The sequence below is a fragment of the Puma concolor genome, chromosome E1, assembly GCF_028749965.1.
Source record: "Puma concolor isolate L17-30 chromosome E1, mPumCon1.1.hap2, whole genome shotgun sequence".
NCBI classification, from domain to species: domain Eukaryota; kingdom Metazoa; phylum Chordata; class Mammalia; order Carnivora; family Felidae; genus Puma; species Puma concolor.
The window spans coordinates 12,194,868-12,217,261 of NC_141680.1; positions in this window are offsets into that span (position 1 = coordinate 12,194,868).

Below are 22,394 nucleotides of genomic sequence, written 5' to 3' on the forward strand. Positions count from 1 at the left end.
AAAAACCACTTCAAGTATAAATAGATATGGCTACAGAAAACAAATTGAAAACGTAGGAAGCATAAACAAGTAGGGTGCATTGACAGTTCGCCCTAAAAATAGTTAATATAATTAGTGGCCAAGAGTAAAGCTGACTTCATAACATTGCTAGCAGATGTCAGAACAATCTGCTTGTGCCGGCTTCATTAAAGCTGAAAAGTGAGTCTGTTCATAACTGCTCTGCCCGGAGTCCCAAAAGGCAGATGCTCCCTGATACGTAAGGACTGTGTGTTGTTAGAGACATCGCCAAAGTTCAGCTGTTGGGTCATTGCTTCCTTGGGAAGATTTACACTGTTGCTCAAAGAGCCTTCCCAGTCAAGTTGGTAGTTACAAGTTCAGGGCTATGGAGCCAGCCTGCCTTGCCTCCAGGCCCAGCTCAGCCTGTGTGACTTTGGAGAGCTGAAGGACCTCACTGTGCGCGGCCCCATACCCTCCCAGGAGGACTCAGTGGGTTATTATATACAAGTTACTTAGAAAAGTGTATGTGAACAGTAAATATTCGTTTTTATTATTCAGATGTGGGGCTTGCTCCTTCACCAATGAGCAAAACCCAGGCTGATGGCAACTGGGAGGAATGAGGTAGATCACAGCTCCCCAATGCGAATATAACACAAACCGTAAATGCAAGCCACATATGCTGTCTTCGATTTTCTAGTGGCCGCATTATAAAAAACCCCCCAAAAAACCAAACCAAACAAAACAAAAACAGGTGAAATTAATATCAGTAATATATTTTATTTAACTCAATATGTCCATAATATTATTTAAACATGTAATCAGTGTTAAATGAGTAGAGGTACTTAACTGTTTTTCATACTGGCTTTGAATTCCACTATGTATTTTGTATTTAAAGTACGTCTCAATCTGAATAGCCACCTTTCAACTGCTCATTTCCAAATGCAGCCAGCGGCTACAGAACTGGGTGGTGCCGTCTAAGAGATCAATCTGTGTCAACATAGCTCGTAATCATAATAGAGGAAAACAGCAGTTGCATAAAGGAAATACAGTATATTACTACTTATAAGTGTTTGAAACATGAAAAATGAATACTATGTATTGTCTGTAGATACAAGACACATCAGTAAAAAAAAAAAAAAGTGTTTTGAAAGGGGCTAAAGGCTATGCCTCACGTTCATGAGATGGGGGATAGGCATGTCACAGCAACTTCCTGTATAGCGTTATTATCTCTTTTATGTATTATTAGAAGACTTGAAGCAAATAGGAAAAGTATGAATAGTTGCCAAGTGTGAGAGCAGTCACGTGGGAGTTTGGTACAGAAGAATCTCGGCTCTGCTTCGATCTGGCCGTGTGACCTCGAACAAGTCATTTCACCGCCTTGTGCCTCAGTTTCCTTATCTGCAAAATGGGATCATAACAGCACCCATCTATTAGGGCTACTGTAAGGGTTACGGGAGTTAATGGATGTGAAGACCTGTGTGAAGTGGCATATGTACGGTAAGCACTATTAAGTTTTGGCTACTACTGCTGCTGTTGCTTTTTCAGAAAAAAAAGCCCCTTATAATGTTTCTTATAAAACGAATGTTACCACAAGAACAGATACAAAAACCGGGCTGCATCTAAGAATGGAACTTCGAGATGCTCTAAGTGGACCCACGCCACAAATACCCATGAATGTTCTTATGATACATTTCTTCTACGTGAGGTCCAAAAATAGTCATTTCTCAGTCAGACGGACATCATGGGGATTGTTACATCGATCATGTCATCGGATGATTGAAGGCTTTTTCATCAAAGCCGTATTCTTACACATGATTCATCCTTTTCTCTCATTGCCTACAGCCTCAGGCAGGTTGGAAAAGCTCCATGATACTTTGATTTTGTGAGTTAAAAAAAAAAAAAAAAGGCAGCAGTCATGGTTGAGGCCAAACTCAGTGCAACATATACCAGGAAGTGGCTGCCTCGAGCCACGATTCACTGCTTAAACGTCAGACAAAAGCCTCTTCCTCGGTCAATGCTGCAGATGGCCTGCCTTCTCTCTCTGAACTAGATTTCATTCTTTTCTTTGTATTCCTTCCAGCCATTCTCTCCTCTAAGACACTCTGTTATGCCCAATTTCTCAAATCATTTATGTTAGTGGTTTCATTTCTTGGAAGCCATCACCTTCGGGCATTTCAGCACACGAATCCGACCATATTTCTTTCAGACTCAGTTTAGTCCTCATTCCTTCTGCTTCTTATTTTCCATCAGACTTCCCCCAGCCTTGATACAACAAAAACGAGAGGAGGAGCGCCCGGGTGGCTCAGTCGGTGGAGCGTCCGACTTGGACTCAGGTCACGATCTCGAGGTTCGTGAGTTTGAGCCCTGCATCGGGCTCTGTGCTGACAGCTTGGAGCCTGGAACCTACTTCAGATTCTGTCTCCCTCTCTCTCTGCCCCTCCCCCGCTCATGCCCCCCCCCCTCTCTCTCTCTCTCTCAAAAATAAATAAACGTTAAAAAAATTAAAAAAATAAAAATGAGAGACAATCCGTTCTCAGAACTAGGTTTTTTCCTAAAATAGTCATTATTATTCTGATACTATATTCTTTCCAATCTCTTTATTAAGTCATTTTCTAATTGTTAGTTAGCCAAGGTGGTGGTGGTTGTTTTTTTCCTATCTGCCAGCTGCTTCCCCACAGCCTCAACGTTAACCTCTTCTGTTAATCCTTTTTTTTTTTTTTTAAATGCTCTTTTTCTCAGGATGGCCTGTCTGGTTTTTCTCACCCTTCTTTCCTTTTTGCGTTCCCCACCCCCTCCACCTCCCGCCCCCCCCAGAAGTTACTTTGTTTCCCTCATTGGATTTACTGTAAGTCTTTTGCTTCTTGGTTACTAACCCTGGTTGCAAAATTATAATTAAAAATGATTATGTCAGGTAGCCTGGGTGGCTCAGTTAGATGAGCATCTGACTCTTGATTTGGACTCAGGTCATGATACTGGGGTCATGGGATCGAGCCCTGCCTCGTGCTCCACACTGACCCCGGAGCCTGCTTGATATTCTCTCTCCCTCTCCCTCTGCCCCTCCCCCCCCAATACGTTACAAATTATTATGCAACCGGCAACTGGAATGCTAAGGAGGCTGTGTGTCTGGTCCCATTCTGGCCCCGTGGCTGGGCTTCCAGACCTCTTGGGACGTGAGGAGACGGTGTGTAGCCAGAGGCATTCATAACATCCCCAAACTACAGAATCCAGCCAGCTCCAAGCTGAGAAACGGGGGAAGCATGGTGAGGGAACAGCGACATTTGTCCCATTGTCCTTCATCCTTTCCTTACAGCATGACTTTGAAAATGGGGTTCTGCGAGCTGTGAACTGTTCCTGCCGGTTCTCTGGTTCAAACACACTGTGTGCTCCTCGGAGCTGTCAGGAGACAGCCCCGGTCTGTCCAGGCCCTATGTCTTGGGCAGCAGCTTTGTGCCTAGGACTGTGTCAGGATCTGTGAGACAGAAGGGAGGGAAGAGAAGGCTCCAGGCCAAACCGCAGGAGAACAGTCGCGTCGGTTCAGAACTGGAGGGGTCCCGGTGCCTGTCTCCGGTGAGCCCCTCATTTTGCAGACGAGGAAGCAGGAGCCTGGGGAGACAGAATGACTGACTCGTTTCGGGTCGTGCGGCCCGTTGGTGGAAGAACTGGGACATTGACACAGGAATGGGTATGTCGTGCCGACATCAGGAAGAAACCAGGAACCCGAGGGGACGTCCGGCCTTTCGTGACAATGGAGTGTCCAGCCTGTTTATGCCAGACACTCCCCAGCATCTTAACGGGTTTTCAGTCTGGAGAAAATGTACGTTGTGGTTCCGGCTTTGGAAAAATCCAGGGCCGGCAGCAAGGGGCGGGCTTGAACGTAGCTCCCGAGTGGAGTAGACGGGCAAGCGCACGAGGGTGTCGCGCCTCTGGCTAGCCATTGCTGGTTTGCGTAAGTCTCAATTTTCCAGGTGGCCTTGGTGACAGTTGGCAAGGGGGACTGCTTATGTCACCTCCTGACTAGGGATTGCAGCAAACTGCAGGGAGGGAGGCTATATGGGAAGAGCTGTCCCCAGTCCAGGGAACCGAGGAGCCTCCTGCAGGTGAATTCACGGGCGGCTTTTGAAAACTCCTTGGCCGCCAAGCTTGTGAAAAAAACAGCAGCGGTCCGAGCGCCCCCAGGAGGCAGCGCTGTCCTCCACGCGGGCCCTGGGACTGTGTGTCAGAGCCACGCTGGTTTCCTGGCCGAGAGCTGGGTTTTCTTGCAGCATGATCCCGTGCGGAAAGCATAAAGGTGCAAAATTAATTTATGAAGCAGTTAAGAGGAGGCCAGAAGCCAAGCAGCGATCGGTAACAGGGCAGCCCCTCACGGAGTGGTCTCAGGCTGTGCACAGCACTGGCTGAATCGCGTGCCTTGGGGGACAGATCTGGAGAAGAGGCCAAAACCCACATCTGCCAAGTACTAGCTCTGTGACGGCAGGCGAGTAATTCAACCATCTTGCACTTGGGCATCTCAGTCGTAGCATCCCTCCCGCCTGGGCGTCCAGGGATGAGAGCGCATCCTTGTCCGGTGTCAGGCCCTGTGCCTGGAGCTCAGGGGGCCCCCAACGAACCGAGTCAAAGGTGTGATTCCGACCGATGTCTTCCGGCGGCTTCCTGCTCTTTCCTCTTATGGCTGTGGTTTCCACATCTCGGGCGTTAGCTACCCACAGCTCCAAGTCAGCCAGGGGAACAGGAGAAGAAAATTGAAAATCAGAGCAGAGAGAAGTCATGTCGCTGCGTCTTTTCTCCTTCCCCCTCCCCCGCACCTTCGCCTTTCAGCCGTGGTGTCGGTGACCGGCGCGACCAGGCTCGCGGTATGGTCATCAGTATGACATTGCTCGGGTGATGAGGGTTAGGGTATCAGTCAGTATTGACTGACGCTCTGCCCCGTGCCGGGCTGGCTGTGCATTGGGCGCTGTGAGGAGGTGAGGGCCGTAAGGAGTGATGTTGGACTTGGGAAGCCTTTAATTGTGCAGGAGAAACGATACTGCACAAGCGAGAAGGCTCTCTGGGGTCAGCCAAGAGTGAATTTCCCGGTGGAGATGTTAGCTTACCGGCTATCGGCTCCTCCTGCAGGCAGATGCCCCCGAGCCTGGCCTGAATGATGGGGGCCCCGCCAGGGAGCTGGGCCTCCTGCTCAAGGGGTGGGGAAGACAAATGTGCAGAGAAAGCACTCTTAAGATGGCCTTTGTGGGTAGAGCGACAGAAGATTCCTGTGGGATTGTTTTCTAAGGGAAACGGAGGCCAGGCCAGATGGCAGGATGCGGCATGAGCAGATTTGGGGATTGGCACAGCTCGTCTGGAGAAGCTAAAAGCACAGGGATAACAAAAGCGAATCCTCCAAAAGCTACCGTTGAAATCCAAACGGGCTCAGCCCCCGCCCGTCCCCGACAGCTAAACTTCTAAAAAACAAGTCAAGAGAAAGCCTGTAAGTTCGGGAAGCTACCTCAGGGTGGTAAAGAAGTCTCTGAGAAAAACTAGTAAAACCAGAGAGAGGAACACATCCTTCAAGATGCCCAAATCCTTCCCGCCCCCGGATCTTTGCCGGACACTGGGCACGCAAGGGTTCTCTCCCTTTTTGAAACTCGCCATTTGTCTGAAAGTCTGTTTGGCATTTCGGCAGTCAGCATCTCATTCCCGAAGAATCTGTCAGGTGCGGTGGCCCTGAGTGAGACGTGGTTGCTGCTCCTGGAGATCTTGTGGTGATCGGGGTGGGGGAGGGGGGCAGGGTCGTGAGCAGGTGGAAAAGAGAGACGGAAATAATCTACAGTGCAAGGTGAACATCTCTTGCAAAAACTTTTTTTTTTTTTTTTTGGTCAAGTATTATCCATTGTCTACACACGCTCTACCCAGCCTTCATTCCAGCCCTGAGGGGTAAAATGTGATGGGCCTGAACTAGCCTGAAATGATCGTCTCATTCCCCTTGGCCAGTGACTGATCTAGAGGTGGCCACGTGGCCTGGTTCTGACTGTTGATATATCAGCAGAAATCTGTCGAGTAGGGCCTCCAGAAAAACTTCCATTCTTGTATGAAAAGGGGATAAATAAGTGTGGCTGGGGCTGCTCCTTCCTCCTTTCTCTCTTGATGGAATGAGGATGCAATGCTTGGAAAAGTGTAGCCATTTTGGGATCATGAGGCTACAATGTGCAAGAGCTATATGGCAGACCACATATAGACAAAGAGCTTGCAAAGGGCAACCTCCGGGCTCCTTAGGTATGAAAAAGAGGCCATTCTATTGCCAGCCCCCAAATTCATCCTTAATGGTAGTTTCCTTAGGTAACTTTTTAACTTATAAACATATTTATCATTTTAAAATCTATTAACAAAAATAGAGATTCAGTGGAGGAACTTTTGGAAAATGCAAAAAAAAAAAAAAAAGCACACAAAGGAAAATAAAGACTTTCTTCAAACACCTAAAGATATCCACGATGAACAATTTGTTGCCTATCTTCTCCTGTATTACAAATGTGTATATGTGTTTTTAAAACCAATTTGGAAAAAAAAAAAACAATTTGGGATCATATTGCCTTGTAATCTGTGTTGTTCGTCCCCTTAAAAATTTGCCATGAATGGCTCCCCATGTCAGCTAATATTTATTCACAACATGGCTTTCTTTCTTTTTTTTTTTTTTTAATATAATTTATCGTCAAATTGGCTTACAAACAACACCCAGTGCTCATCCCAACAAGTTCCCTCCTCAACGCCCATCACCCAACATGGTTTTCAATAAAAGGAAGCATGAGACAAAAACTAACCCAGGGGCACCTGGGTGGCTCAGTCAGTTAAGCTACTGACTCTTGATCTTGGCTCAGGTCTTGATCTCAGGGTCATGAGTTCAAGCCCCCCGTCAGGCTGCACACTGGGAGTGAAGCGTACTTATAAAAACAACAAAAACAAAACACAAAAAAACTAGACCAAAGACAAAAGACAGCAAATTCATACAAAAAGCCAATAATCCTCAGGATTGTCTGTGGGACCAGGTACCCTGAGAAATCACAGTGATGCAGGTAGCCTTGGGGACCATTTTTTATTGAAAGGAAGCATTTTGCACTTTCTCTGGGATTCCTGTTTTTAAAGTTGTCCTGGGACCTCATTTTTAGTGTCTGAAAATTTTTTAAAGGAAAATTGTTTATTATGATCTCTGTCTGCCAAAGGGCAAACGTAGTAGATTTTGAAATTAGACATATTTATATACATCCCCGCATACACGCCAATGGGTCGTGCATAGTTCTCTATCAGAGACATCGCTGGCTCACAGACCTGGGAACAGGCTCAGAGCAAGTGACACCCTTTGGCGGCCTGGCCTCGTGGTCTCCTTCTGGCTGCTGGTGTTTCCATCAAGAATGGAACAGGCCAGTCTTTGCTTTCATTCTTTCCTCTGCCCTGGCTTCTTCCAAGTTCAGACAGTAGGCAATGGGGGATTCCCTTGAAAAGGCGTTGGAAAGGGACAGAGCTCCTGCCTCTGCCCTCAGCCTGGCTACAGCCAGCCACCCTTGTGTTTACTGCATTGTCATGGGCACCCGGTGAAGCCCCGATGTAAAAACACAAGCGTTTCTCTAGTGGCTGGGGGGTGGGGGGCGGGGAACTTTGAAGGGCGTCTTTGTCGCACCTCCATCCACTGTGCAAAACAGATCTGTAAACACAGCCCCTACCAGGTGAGTTTGTAATCTAAATACGAACACAAGAGAAGGGGAGATTAGAAATTACATCCAAGGGCAGGGTTTATGTTTTGGTTTTTTTTCCCCCCTCTCTGGAATTAAAAAACAAGGCATCAGAACTCCCGCATAGGCTTCCAGAGGTCAGTTACCAGGGTTACCAGATAAAAGCTCTAAGTTTTGAAATGTGAAAATGAGGTCCAGCAGAGAGCTAGGGAGGGAAGGAGGGAAGGAGGCGAAGAGAGGGAGGGAGGGGCAGAGGGAGGAAGGAGAGGGAGGGGGGGGAGAGGAGCAGACAGGGGAGGAGAGGGCGAGAGGAGAGGGAGGGAGGCCCGGGGGATTTTGCATGGACAGAGTGCTAAGTGGCAGATCCAGTCTATGAATTTGACGGACAGTTCCTGGGTGTTCCTAAATGCCAGGATGCAGCAGGAAACACGGCAAAGCCCCTGCTCTCACGGACCATTTGTTCGCCCCCAAAGACACTTTCTATTTGGCTCCCACCATTAACAACAACAAAAAAAATCACCATGTAAAAACCAACAGATTTTTTTTTTTTTTTTTTTTTTGGAAATCTCCATTTTTTTTTTTTTTTTTTTTTTTCAACGTTTTATTTATTTTTGAGACAGAGAGAGACAGAGCATGAACGGGGAAGGGGCAGAGAGAGAGGGAGACACAGAATCGGAAACAGGCTCCAGGCTCTGAGCCATCAGCCCAGAGCCTGACGCGGGGCTCGAACTCACGGACCGCGAGATCGTCACCTGGCTGAAGTCGGACGCTTAACTGACTGCGCCACCCAGGCGCCCCAAAACCAACAGATTTTTATGGAACCATTTCCGTATTTTCAGCTTCTCTTGAAAAATCCCAAGTTGTCCACACTGCCCCTGTTTTGCACGTGGCAGCTCAGACTGGGATGGGGAGCGGCTACGTTGTTTAGAGGGGCGGGGGCTGCAGCCCCCCCCCCAACGGTCCATGCTCTGTGTGTGCATGCGCTTTGCCCGCTGCTCTATTCGGGCACCCCCAGGACATGGGGGTTCATGCCCCCCGAACCACCCTAGTGAGGTTTGGGCCCTTTCCTGAGCACATTAGAGCAGTGTGTGTATGAACACGTCTCGAACTGGCCACCAGATCGCAAGAAGCTTTGGAAGAAGGACAATGCCCACGTGTCCTCTCAGCCCGTCTCCGCTGCAGTGGCCATGTGTGAGCGAGCATGCCCACTCGCCCGGCTCCTCCTGGCGGCTTAGGCCTGCGCAGGGCAGAGTGCAGACGGTGTGCAGAAGTCCATCTGCGCTCACAAGGGTGCGGCCCAAAGTGCCAGCAAATCGACGTCATTGGGGGTGCGTGTGACCGCTAACATCTTGGAGCTGAAGAGCCCCCCGAGGTGCAGTTCATGAGGCTTTGGGGTCGTCTGGTCGGGAGAGCAGCCAGCCTCTGGTTGAACGGCATCGTGTGTCCTTGCATGCTGCTGAGACTCATCCCCCACCTCCTGCCCGGTCCTCCTCCTCCTCCTCACTCACCACTCCTTCCTGGGGTCACCTGCCCAAGTAAATCCTCAGGCCCTCCTATGTGGGGAGCCTGGGCTAAGAAAGATGACCCCAGGTGTGGCCCTGGCACGTGGGTCCTCAGGAGGGGCCCCCACTACTGGCTGTGAGGGGGAGGTGACAGCTGTGACAGGCGGCGGCAAAACAGTCACGAAGTCCCCACCTGTGGCCTGCTGGAACGGCAGGGATTATAGAATTGGATAGTTGCTGTTAGCTCTGCCCTGGGAACCCTAAAAACAAGAACGACGGGACCGGTTCAGCCACGTATGGATGCGAGGTGTGCCGAGGCCAGGGCCCGGGAACCTGTAGGGAGTGCCTAAGGAGGCCCGGTTTCCCACAGGACGAGGACTGGATGGCAGGGCGACAGAGCTGCAGAGGAGACAGCACACAAGGCCTCAGGGGGCCTCTCGCGTGGAAGGCAGGGCCCTGAGGGCACAGGTTGAGCCCCTGCATCCTGGCATGGAGACGCTGTGGGCAAGCCCAAGCACCGTGGAAATCTCCAGAATTTCTCTGAATCCTTCCACAGCAGCAGCACCTCTGTCTTAATAGAAGGCAGCAGCCTTGGGGCGCCTGGGTGGCTCAGTCGGTGAAGCGTCCGACTTGGGCTCAGGTCATGATCTTGCGGTTCCCAAGAGTTCGAGCCCTGCGTCGGGCTCTGTGCTGACAGCTGGGAGCCTGGAGCCTGCTTCACGTTCTGTGTCTCCCCCTCTCTCTGCCCCTCCCCACTCACGCTCTGTCTCTCTCTGTCTCTCAAAAACGAATAAATATTAAAAAAAATTATGAAGAAAGGAAGGGAGCAGCCTCCCACAGTCCGGGGACCCGGCACGGACTCCACCTGAGCCGGGTGCCTCACAAGACGTACGTGTCCTTCTCAGCACCCACTGCTGCCACCCCTTTCCCGGGTCCCCGCTCACAGCCAGGGCCCGGTGCCATGCGGTCCGAGGGGATGCAGACCCCCGCTCTGAGAGGAAAGAGCTCCCATGCTGACAGGATTTCGGATCAAGGAGTGAGACCAGCAGGTGCTTGGGGAACAGAGGTGGGGACGGGTCCTGAGGGTGTTGAGCTGGGCGTGGGGTCCAATAGAACCCCGGGGAGGAGAGATTTAGTGAGACAGAGATACACGCCTGTGACCGGGGATCCCTGTTACGAGAAAGTCCCCTGGAGCTGTTCTCATACCCTGCCAGGAGTGTCCCTAATAAGAGCCTCCGGTAAATTAGACACAGATGCCAGGACCACCTTGGCGCATTATTGCGGAAAGGCTCTTGGAGTTCAGGGTGGTGGTAGGGAATGTGGATATGTGGGATGAGACCGGGGCCCCCAGCTCCTGACTCTGGGCCTTGGGAGGGCCCAGGGGACACCAGCTTCACTAACGCAAAAGGGCAAGGGGGCATCGGCATCTCTGGGAAACTCGATGACAGCTGTCCTCTGTAAACCGGGGCTGAGAGTGTGAGCTGCGGCCGTGAGGCTAGGCTCCCTGGTATCGATGGGGATTATGTGGTTGAGGCCAGGAGGCAGCTCTTCCCCGTCAGAGGCAAGGAGAATGTCATTCTCTAGTCAGCGACAAGGCTGAGTGACGACGGTAGGATATGCGATGACCAACTGAGCAGGGCGTTCCAAGGACCAAGAGTAGTGGAAGCCACACAGGTGTTACCTGGCTTGTGTAACTGAAAAATAAACGAATAATGAAAACAAGAAGCTTCCTAGAAAGATAATGGCTGTGAGGGGTAGGAGCGACAGTTTTAAAGGAGTCAGTTTCTATGCGAAAACAGCATCTATTCAGTTCACGCTTGAGCTAACTGAAATCTGGATAAAGTAACCTCATAGAACCCCCAAAGAAACGTGGTTTTACTGAGAGGGCAGGGATTTCCTTGAACTGATCTATGCCAAAAGATGGCACAGGAGGAGAAAAAAAAAATGTTTTCAGTTTATTTATTTATTTTGCGAGAGACAGAGACAGTGAGAGTGGGGAAGGGCAGAGAGAGAGAGCGAGAGCGAGAGTGGGGAAGGGCAGAGAGAGAGAGCGAGAGCGAGCATCCCAAGCAGGCTGACACGGGGCTCAAACTCACGAACCGTGAGATCATGACCTGAAGCCGAAATCAAGTCAGACGCTTAACTGACTAAGCTACCTGGGTGCCCCAGGAGGAAAAAATTTTTATTTTATTTTATTTTTATTTTTTAAGTGTTTATTTTTGAGATAGAGAGAGAGAGAGAGAGAGAGAGAGAGAGATTGTGTGTGTGTGTGTGTGTGTGTGTAAGTGGAGGAGGGGCAGAGAGACAGAGAGACAGAGGATCCAAAGCAGGCTCTGAGCTGATGGCAGAGAGCCTGATGTGGGGCTCAAGCTCACAAACCGTGCAATCGTGACCTGAGCTGAAAATCAAGAGTCGGACGCTCAACCAACTGAGCCGCATGGCAGCCCCTAAACGTTCTCATCTATGGCTTTTGGTGCCCGTTTGTAGGCCTGGGGACACGATCGCTGGGCAACAGGTTTGCATGTGTTCAGCTTTAGTAGATACTGGGAGACAGCCTTCCAAACTGGTTATTCCAATTTATGCTCGCGTCAGCAGTGTATGCGAGTTCCAATTCTCCACATCCTCACCAGCGCTTGATATTACCTGGGTTTTTTTTTTTTTCACGTTCGCTATTTGAGGGCTATCTGTTTGTCTTGCCTTTCGCAACCTTTTACAAGACAGATTAGGTAACAAGAGGAGGGTGTCATGACAGCTTTTGATTTCCAAGAATGATTACCACAATCTCTCTTGTTCTGTCGAGTTTTTAGTGTGACTTTGACTCTCCTTCCATTAAGAGATGAGATCTGTGCCACAAGTCTGGGTGGGCTTGGGATTATGGCCTCCATGACACTATCTAGTCTCTGAGGCTGTCGTAAGTGTGATACAACCCCAGAAATAAACCCTCGTGTATATGGTCCCATGATCTTGGACAAGGGTTACACTTGTATAAGGTAGTCCCTAGAGAAGTTAAATTCAGAGAAACAGAAGATAGAAAGGTGCTCACAAGGGCTGGGGGTGGTGGCGGGAAAGGAAGCTGTTATTCAATGGGCAACTTTATGTTAGGCGGGTTTTTTTTTTTTTTTTTTTTTGTTACCACAATTTAAAAAAGTGATACAGCTTTTGCCTCTTTCTCTTAGAGCCCACCTCTCAAAATCCTGTAGTCAGGTTGTCAGGAAGCCCAGACTAGTCCTGGCAAGGAGACCGCATGATGAGACCCCAGACGTGAGTTCCAGCCTGCAGCCTCGCTGAGGTCCCAGCCGCGGGCCGGTCTCAACCACCGGACCGCGAGTTAAGGCAACAATAAGTCAGCCCTGACTTCACGGCTCCCCGGCTGAGGCCCCAACATGGTGCAGCAGAGACGAGCGGGTTCTTTATACCTATCTCAGTGTCTGACCCACGGAATCCGTGAGCACAACAAAAGGATTATTTTATGCCACCAAACTGTGTGGCGGTTTGTTTCCAGCAACAGTAGCTGGAACAGGTGTCTCAGAAGTCAATTTTCCCCAGGAGCTTCTTCTCTAATTCTGTGCGGGGACTTCCAAAAGGAAATGTGAAGGGCAGCCACGGCAGGTTATGAAAGACCAAGTCTCATTCCCTTCTGCTTATTTACAGACAGTTTCTGAGGATAAGCCCTGGGCTACAATTCTCAGCTTTGTTGCCTCCTTGTCCAAACAGCCCTCTGGGGCTTTTCCCTCCGGCAACATTGATTTTGTCCCGGGGTATTCTGAGTTCTCTAGGTCAGGAGGAGATCACCACCAGCACAATAACCCGCTGGTGCTGTCGTGGCCCAGAATGTGTCTGGTGGGTCTCAGCGTTTTCTTTCAGCCCTTCCAAGGAGGGAGAAGGCTCTCTGGGTTTTCTTGTCTGGAGAGAGCAGTTGCGGGAGGGAGGGAGGGAGGCCAGAGGTAGCTGCTACAGGAGGTTAACACAGCCGACGTCCAGCTCTCAAACGTCACAGAGACTTGGAGGGAAGGAGGCCCAGTACCAAGTTCTTGCCAAGTTCTGCAGTCCTGCAGGCTCGGCCTGGAGGACAGACACATCAACCAGTAAGAACCAAGTAGTCGGATGTCTACACAAGGTCATTTAAATCACTGATCTTTTCCCTTCACTTTTAAAGTTGGTTATTGCCAGTAAATCTTTGTAAATGTTTCCTTTTAACTTTGATTTTCTATGAATTTGTAGTTGATTCTTTTGAATTGTCTAGACTGTCAACCGTATTACCAACAATTGATGATAGTTTTGTCTCTTGTTTTCCAATCTTTCTAATTTGTATAATCTTCCTTTTCTTGTTCTGTGGCTGGCCGGGGACCCCCCTGAATAATGGTGGGTAGGTAATGGCTTCAGTAACTATTGTCTTGTTCTTGACTCATTGGGAACATGGCAAATGTTTTACTGTTTTTTTATTGTTTATTTTTTAATGTTTATTTATTTTTGACAGAGAGAGCCAGAGAGCGAGCGGGGGAGGGGCAGAGAGAGGGCGATGCTCTGAGCTGTCAGCACAGAGCCCCATTCGGGGCTCGAACCCATAAACTGCGAGATCATGACCTGAGCTGAAGTCAAACACTTCACAGACTGAGCCACTCAGGCACCCTGCAAATGTTTTACTGTTAAATATGATATTTGCTGTAGATTTGGGGTGAACACTGTAAGTTAAGGACATTTCCATCTACTTTAGCAATTGACTCATTCATAATTTTCCTTATTTTTCTTTTCAAACTTTTACTTAAATTCTAGTTAACATACAGTGCAATATTGGTTTCAGGAGTAGACTTCAGTAATTCATCACTTACATACAATCCCCAGTGCTCATCACAAGTGCCCTTCTTAATACCCAACAACCATCTAGCCCATCTCCCACCTGCCTCCCTCCATCAATCCTCAGTTTGTCCTCTATCGTTAAGAGCCTCTTATGGTTTGTTTCCCCCTCTCTTTCCCCCTCCCCTCCCATATGTTCATCTATTTTGCTTGTTAAATTCCACATGAGTGAAATCATATTGCATTTGTCTTTCTCTGACTTACTTCACTTAGCCTAATACACTCTAGTTCCATCCACGTCATTGGAAATGGCAAAATTTCATTCTTTTTGATGGCTGAGTAATATTCCTGTGTGTGTGCACGTGTGTGTGTGTGTGTGTGTGTGTGTGTGTGTGTGTGTATCACATCTTCTTTATCCATTCATCAGTCGATGGACACTTGGGCTGTTTCCATAGCTTGGCTATTGCTGATAATGCTGCTATGAGCATCAGGGTGAATGTACTCCTTTGAATCTATATTTTTGTATCCTTTGGGTAAATGATACTTAGTAGTGCAATTGCTGGGTCATAGGGTTGTTCTAATTTTAGCTTTATGAGGAAACTCCATACTGTTTTCCACAGCAGCTGCACCAGTTTGCATTCCCACCGACAGTGCAAGAGGGGTCCCTTTTCTCCTCATCCTCACCAACACCTGTTGTTTCTTGTGTTGTTAATTTTAGCTATTCTGATAGATGTGAGGTGGTATCTCGTGGTTTTGATTTGTATTTCCCTGATGATAAGTGATGTGGAGCATCTTTTCATGTGTCTGTTGGCCATCTGGATGTCTTCTTTGGAAAAATGTCTATTCATATCTTCTGCCCATTTCTAAACTGGATTATTTGTTTTTTTTTTTTTAATTTTTTTAACGTTTATTTATTTTTGAGACAGAGAGAGACAGAGCATGAATGGGGGGAGGGTCAGAGAGAGAGGGAGACACAGAATCAGAAGCAGGCTCCAGGTTCTGAGCCGTCAGCACAGAGCCCGACGCGGGGCTCGAACTCACGGACCGCGAGATCACGACCTGAGCCGAAGTCGGACGCTTAACCGACTGAGCCACCCAGGCGCCCCTGGATTATTTGTTTTTTGGGTGTTGAGTTTGATGAGCTCTTTATAGATTTTGGATACTAATCCTTTATCAGACATGTCATTTGTAAATATCTTCTCCCATTCCGCAGGCTGCCTTTTAGTTTTGTTGATTGTTTCCTTTGCCGTGCAAAAGCTTTTTTATCTTGATGAAGTCCCAATAGTGTTTCCCTTGCCTCTGGTGACATGTCTAGTAAGAAGTTGCTCCGGCCAAGGTCAAAGAGGTTGCTGCCTGTGTTCACCTCTAGGATTTTGATGATTTCCTGTCTCTCATTTAGGCCTTTCATCCATTTTGAGTTTATTTTTGTGTCTGGTGTAAGAAAGTAGTCCAGGTTCATTCTTCTGCATGTCGCTGTCCAGCTTTCCCAACATCTTTTGTTGAAGAGACTGTCTCCTTTTCCATTGGATATTCTTTTTTTTTTTTAATGTTTATTTATTTTTGAGAGAGAGAGAGAGAGAGAGAGAGAGAGAATGAGCGGGGGAGGAGCAGAGAGAAAGAGAGGGAGACACAGACTCTGACGCAGGCTCCAGGCTCCGAGCTGTCAGCACAGAGCCCCACGTGGGGCTTGAACTCACCAGCCATGAGATCATGAACTGAGCCAAAGTCAGACGCTCAACCAACTGAGCCACCCACGCACCCCTCCATTGAATATTCTTTCCTGCTTTGTCAAAGATTAGTTGACTATACAGTTGCCGTGTTCATGACTTTACAATAGACTTCATTCATTGATAAGTTTAATTTCCGCTCAATAGACAGACTTTAAGACTGAAAATGACCAAAATGCTATCATTTGGTGACTGGATAAAGAAAGAACAGTTTGCCCAAGCAACAAATCCTCCCTGAGGCTGGAGTATGCCTGGCAAGCGAGAGAAGTGGTGAGAGGGCCCATCAGGGAAACTCTGCCGAGGATGTCACCCCTGCTCCCTCCATGTAAAATCCTATCACATAACTCTGGGAACATCACACTCCTCATTAGTAAAAGAAAAGAGCTAGACAAGGTTTTTGGCCATAAGGTCCTATGGCTAAAAGTCTCTGTGGCTTTAAAGGGGACAGGAAACTGGAAGGCAATAAATATTTGAACCTTAAAGTAGCTATGTTGTGGTGGGAATATAGGTAGTCTTTATTTTTTAAAGTTCTTTAGCGTTATTATACGGTCTTTTTCATAAAGAAGGGTGTGTTTGAACTACGAAAGATACAGTACAGCATTTCTGGGTTCTGGCTGCAGAAAAAAGACTTGAGAAAACTGGATCTCACAGTCTGAGTCTGAGGATTACTGAGGAGTATCCATGGCTGACCTTCTGTGGCCCAGGTCAGGTCGTTTTTCCAGCTTGTGTCTGGGGCTTAAGCAAGCTTCCCTTTGACGGGGAAAGGGACCTGTGCATTGGGCTGTTGCAGAACTGGACCAAACTGAACGGAGAAGTCTGCCCCCCGCCCATCTGATTTCCCAAGGTCTTTCATCTGGTCCAGCAGTCAGTACTTGGCAGCCTCCCACCCTGCTGACTTCTTACAAGCCACGCTACATGAGATCAAGTGTGGGGCAGCAGAAAGTCATTCTGAAAACTCAGTCAAGAGATATTTCCTCCAGCCTCCATCTGCCTCTCAGTGCAAGGTCTTGGCCAAATGCTCACAGTTCCTAAAGCTGGACCGGCTGGGTTCAAATTCCAGCTGTACCACTTTCTGGCTAGGTGAGCTGCGTATGTATGGAGCCTCCGCTTATTAGTAGATACTAATAAGCATCTACTCTGGAAGGCTTGTAAAGATTAACTAAATTAATCAGGGAAAGGGCTTAGCACGGTGCCTGATACACAGTAAGTGCTCAGTAAGTGCCAGCAGCGGTTGATGGTAACGAAGAGGATGATGATGGGAGCGATGGTGATGGTGCGGGGGATGCTGGTGATGATCACAGTGACAAGGACAATGGCGTTGACGGTGACGACGGCGTTCTTGAAGATGGTGATGACGGTGATGTTGGTGAGAATGACCACGATGGTGATCACGGGGGGGTTAGCGATTATGATGATGGCGATGTTGGTGGTGATAATGGTCTGATGATGATGGTGGTGTTAGTGCTGATGATGGTGATGGTGATCGATAATGACCATGGCTGTAGTGGTTGTCCTGTGTCGGTCTCAGCCTATCAATAGCGATGCTATCCGCTAGGACTGACCAGGGCATTCACCTGGGCTTGTATTGTTTGTGGTGAGCCCCCACAGATATTTCTCTGACCAGAGCCAGTGTTATGGCTGGACCAGCCCTTGTGGTTCTTATTATGATTGAAAGATACACCCCAGCAATAACTATCAGAGAACTTTGAAAACACAAAGTTTATTACCACACGCCCAGGACCACACAGCAAGGTCATGGAGAGAGAGAGAGAGAAAGATGACCGAGAACAGACCAAGAGCTCTGCCTTTATTGGGGTTGAGGGTGGGGAGCCTAGGGTTTTTCAGATTCACTCTTTATTGACAAAATTTGAAACACGGAGTGGGAATTAGGGCGCCGGAAGGGAGAAGCAGAGTGACTCAAGGGGTCCGTGATCTGGGTCACCCAGGACTTTCTAAAAGGGGAACTTCATGCGTAGGGCAGCCTGGCTCTTTATCCAATTGGATAGCTGGTAACTGTGTCACACAGCTGGCACTGTGCTTATTCGACGTGGATGTCTTTGAAACAGATGCCTCAGCAATCAAACCTTAATGTCAGGCACTTACATTATAATCAAAGCAGCTTATGGTCACTGGCCCTTACACTACAGTGATGGCGATGATTATTAGTAACTCCTTCCAGCCTATTCCGGCATCGGAAGAGGGAGGGGGTTGACTAATCAGTCTCCAAGGCCCATCCCAGGTGGTCTTCTGTGGAACGTTTTATTATCCATAGAATCAACCCAAAGGTATCAGCAGCCGGACCACATGTCGGGGCACTGGAGTCCCCTCTTGAGCCTGAGTTTAGCCTTTGCAGCTCACTAAGGCTACAGAACAAGCAACCCAGGCCTGATTTCTACGATAACGTGTAGTCCTACGGGGGCTGAACTTCGTTGCTTTAAATCATCTGGCAAACACTTCTGGGCTAGGTGTTTAGGGAACAGGGACCCACGAACCCTTCCATCTCTCTAGAGAAAGAAGAGCTATTCTCCGTACATTCGTGGGCAAAACTCCACCTCCCTATGGGCACCTGGTGAATTAGCGGTTGACCCCAGAAGGCCTGAATCCCGTCTTAGAGTCGGTGAAAATTTGTGAGTTTCTAATCACATAGCAGAACTCCTAGTTCCTCACTCCTCACCAACAAGGCCTGGAACCACCTGCATAATAACACGTGCACCGCTCTGTAACTTTGTCCCTATGATCTTCATGATGGCACTGCAAAGCTGGGGGTGGTTTTATTACCGGAGCAGCCATGACCCACTAGAGCCCCATGATGGTTAACATTTGCTGAGCCCCCCCCTCACCCAGCCCAGCTCTGGGAGCAGGACGTGAATGCAGTGTTCAGTCTTCCTTTTTTATTTCTGGCCACGTCGATGACCGCATCTCCCTGGAGGCAGCAGGGCCGAGCCACACTCATGGCCACATACATAGCGATGGTGGCAGGGAGGGAAGGCCACTGGAACCCGTCCCTCTGGCTGTGGATGCCTTGCCTTTGCTCCCACCAGCACAGGCTCGAGGAAAGAGGGATGGCTTCAGCTAATGGAGCCACCAAGGACTGAGATCGGGACAGCACACCCAGGTGAAGAGACTGGGACAAAGCTGCAAGCCACCGACCCCCCATTTCTCAGCAGAGTCCTTCCTCACACTGTGACATCGTCGTCTCATTATGGGGTGGTTACTTTGCTGTCTTGAGAAAGTTCTTTTCTTCTCTTGTCTGCTCCTCCCGCAAGGACCTCACAGATGGATGTGCCCAGGATTAGGCCCAAGGTGATTGCAAGAGAAGAACATAGATTCTGCTTTTGGAGGGAGTTTAATTTTATTCATTCATTCATTCATTCATTCATAGCCCAATGCAGGGCTTGAACTCACAACCCTGAGATTAAGACCTGAGCTGAGATCGAGTCAGATTCTTAACCAACTGAACCACCTAGGCACCCCTGCTTTTGGAAGGAATTTAAAGAGAAAAACCAGAGGCACCTGAGTGGCTCGGTCGGTTAAGCATCCGAATTTGGCTCAGGTCATGACCTCACGGTTTGTGAGTTTGAGCCCCCCATCGGGCTGTCCGCTCTCAGCAGCGAGCCTGCTTCGGAACTTCTGCCCCCTCCCTCTCAGCCCCTCCCCCTCCCCTGCCCATGCTGGTTTGCTCCCTCTCTCAAAAATAAATAAACATTATGGGGCCCCTGGGTGGCTCAGTCGGTTAAGCATCCGACTTCGGCTCAGGTCATGATCTCATGGTCCGTGAGTTCGAGCCCCGCGTTGTGCTCTGTGCTGACAGCTCGGAGCCTGGAGCCTGCTTCTGGTTCTGTGTCTCCCTCTCCCTCTCTCTCTCTGCCCCTCCCTCACTTGTAGTCTGCCTCTCTCAAAAATAAATAAACGTTAAAAAAATCTTTAAAAAAAAAAATAAATAAATAAACATTAAACAAAGAAAAGAAAAAAAAATGAAAAGAACAAAAACCACCCCAAAGCAACCTGATTCCTGTTCGGCCCGTCCTCAGACTGAGTAGTACCCTGCCTGCTGGGTCTGAGCAGCCTATCCAAGCAGAATGACTGTAAAACAAAGTACATTTGACACCCTCTCTGTGCAAGAAGTCTACCTCATCCTCCAAATCCATTTTTTTTTCCTAATAAAGGAGCTTTGAAAAGAAAAATAGGTCTCAACCCTAAATACTTTTTAATCATCTCCTTACTGGACACGGCCGGGCAGTTCTTCCCCATAGATGCGGGTCAAGGTCAAGGCATCCCTTGAAGACAGAATACTTGAGGTTTTATTAGCCAGACTGCCGTCCCTGGAGCCAGTGTCCTGGAACGCTGCCATCCTTACCGATAGGATGAGATGAGAAAACGCAAAGGAAAAAGGATCCAGAGTGTTTTAAAACTCCTAAAACGAAGGCTCAGCCCCAGAGCTGCCCGCTGAGCTCCAGGAGCCGTCCCATCCTGGCTGGACCTTGCAGAGCACTTGGCATTGCAGCAGGGGCAAGGGGCCGGGAGCGCTGCTGCTCAGTGCGCGGGCGTCGCGGAAGGTCCGGGAGTGGACCTGATGGCGCTGGAAAGAGCGGGGCTGTGCGTGTCCGGAGGTGACAGAGGAGGCTGCCGAACAGGGACGGTCCCTTCCATGCCCTGTCCCCGAGGAGAACCGTCGCTGTCTCCGCATCACGGGCGCCCTCACAGCCGTCACTGGGTTTTGTCCTTCGCGCCTGCCACTCGACACCCTACCCGTTCGAGGCAGTTATGTGACGCTGGCAGATCAGTCTTCCTCGTGCTAACCTGTAAGCCCCCCGAGCATCCCAGAGTCACGCAACTCCGCTCTAGGTACTTCCGTGTCCCAGATACTCCTCCACACACCTGCTCCGGGAACTTAGAGAATGCAGAACACGCTGACGAGTTTCTCCCTTGCTCCCCCAAACACACTCTCAAGCCGTCACTCAGCCAACGTATATTTCTCCCTACTGGGCGCCCGACACTGTTCTAGAAACAAAAGGTGCCCTGGACGCGGGACAGACAGGTCCCATGGTCCCGGAGCGGATGCTCACCGCAGGGAAGAGAAACGAACATGTAAATGCACAGGACAGTTTCAGAGAGAAGTGACAGCTAAGAGCAATGGAGGGCTCAGCACTGTGACCAGGAGTCACTGGACCGACCCTCTTCCCCAAGGAGGTGGCATTTGGGTTTGGACCTGAATGTTGAGAAAGTGACGGGAGCCAGGGAGCCGCGGGGTGGGGTGGGGGGGTGGGGGGGGCGGGGGTGCGCTAAGGGGGGGACCCTGTGAGTCTCAGGTCGTCCTTGAGGGGGCGCAGCTCTGAGGACGAATACACGGGCCCGCTGTGGCCTTCCACAGACGCCTCGTCTTCTCTGGCTCCTCACCATCGCCCTGGGAGTTACGTAGGTCCGGCCGGAGAGATTCAGGAATTGACAAGGTTTGCATTATCGATAAATCAGATGAGCCCTCCTAGCCTTCCCTATCTGTAGAGAAAAAAATACAATGAGGGCCATTCTCTCTAACGGGTTGCTTCACTCTGAGATAGTCCATGCAATTCGTGGGTTTCGGTAATTAGGACGGTTAGGACCGAGCGACACAACAGGGACTATTGTCCGCTCCACAGCTCGGCAATAGATGGTTGGAATTTGAATAAGGCCCATTCGCCTTGGTGCAAATGGCAAAATTCGTGTGAAATGGGATTTTGGAGGCTGTGTTAGTGCTTGTGCCTCTTAGTGGGGAGGGCAGCCAAGGCACACAGCCCCTCCCCTGCTTCATCCAGCCTGACCCACTTAGGCAAAATGGGGCAATGGCGAACCCCAACCCGGGAACACGAGGAGGGCCCCTGGCGCGGTGGGTGGGGTCGCCAGAGTTCCCGGAACCTGCACCAACGAAGGAAGAGCCCAGAGCAGAAAGGGGAGAGGCTGAAACATGCCTGACCCAGGTGGGGACGCACATCGCACCGACCGCAGGTGGGGACGCACATCGCACCGACCGCAGCTTGGGCCCGACACGGTGCTTGAGCTTTCAGGTTTGGACGGGGAATGGCGATGTGAATTTTCTCTACCGACCCAGTCGCTCGCCTGGGCTGTGGCTGGAGAGCTCCCCAGACCCTGTCAAACAGCGCTGATGACCTTGAAAGCCCACGGATGGGCCCAAGTCAGGGAGTGGCGTTTGCCACAAGTCCCTACAGGTAGGCAGGCGGGTGGCAGCAAGAATTCAAGCCTGAAAGAGAAACCCTGATGGGGGCCAGCTGGGCTTGACCAGGAAGCTTGGTGTTAAATAGCAGCAGCCACACCCTGAGTACCTACTACGTGCCAGATCTCTACCGGGTTTATTTCCATACGGCATCTCATTTAATCTACTTAAAACTTACATCCCGTGACAAATTTTGGTCTACTATATGCGACGCATCGTTCTCGGTGCTAGGGAGTGGGGAGCAGGGGGGAACAAGAAGAATTTCAAGAAGGCTCGGTCTTTGTGGGGCTTCTAAAAGGAGACGAGGAAGACCGCGTTCAAACAGCGGCATAACCCGACTTCAGACGGTAAAACTAACAGCTCTGGCTCTGATTCGGAGCTGCGCCTTTGAGGCGGAGACTGCCTCACGCGCCCCAGTGTCTGTGTTCTTCCGCAGCAGTAGAACCCCGCGTTTTATCTGCATGTGTGC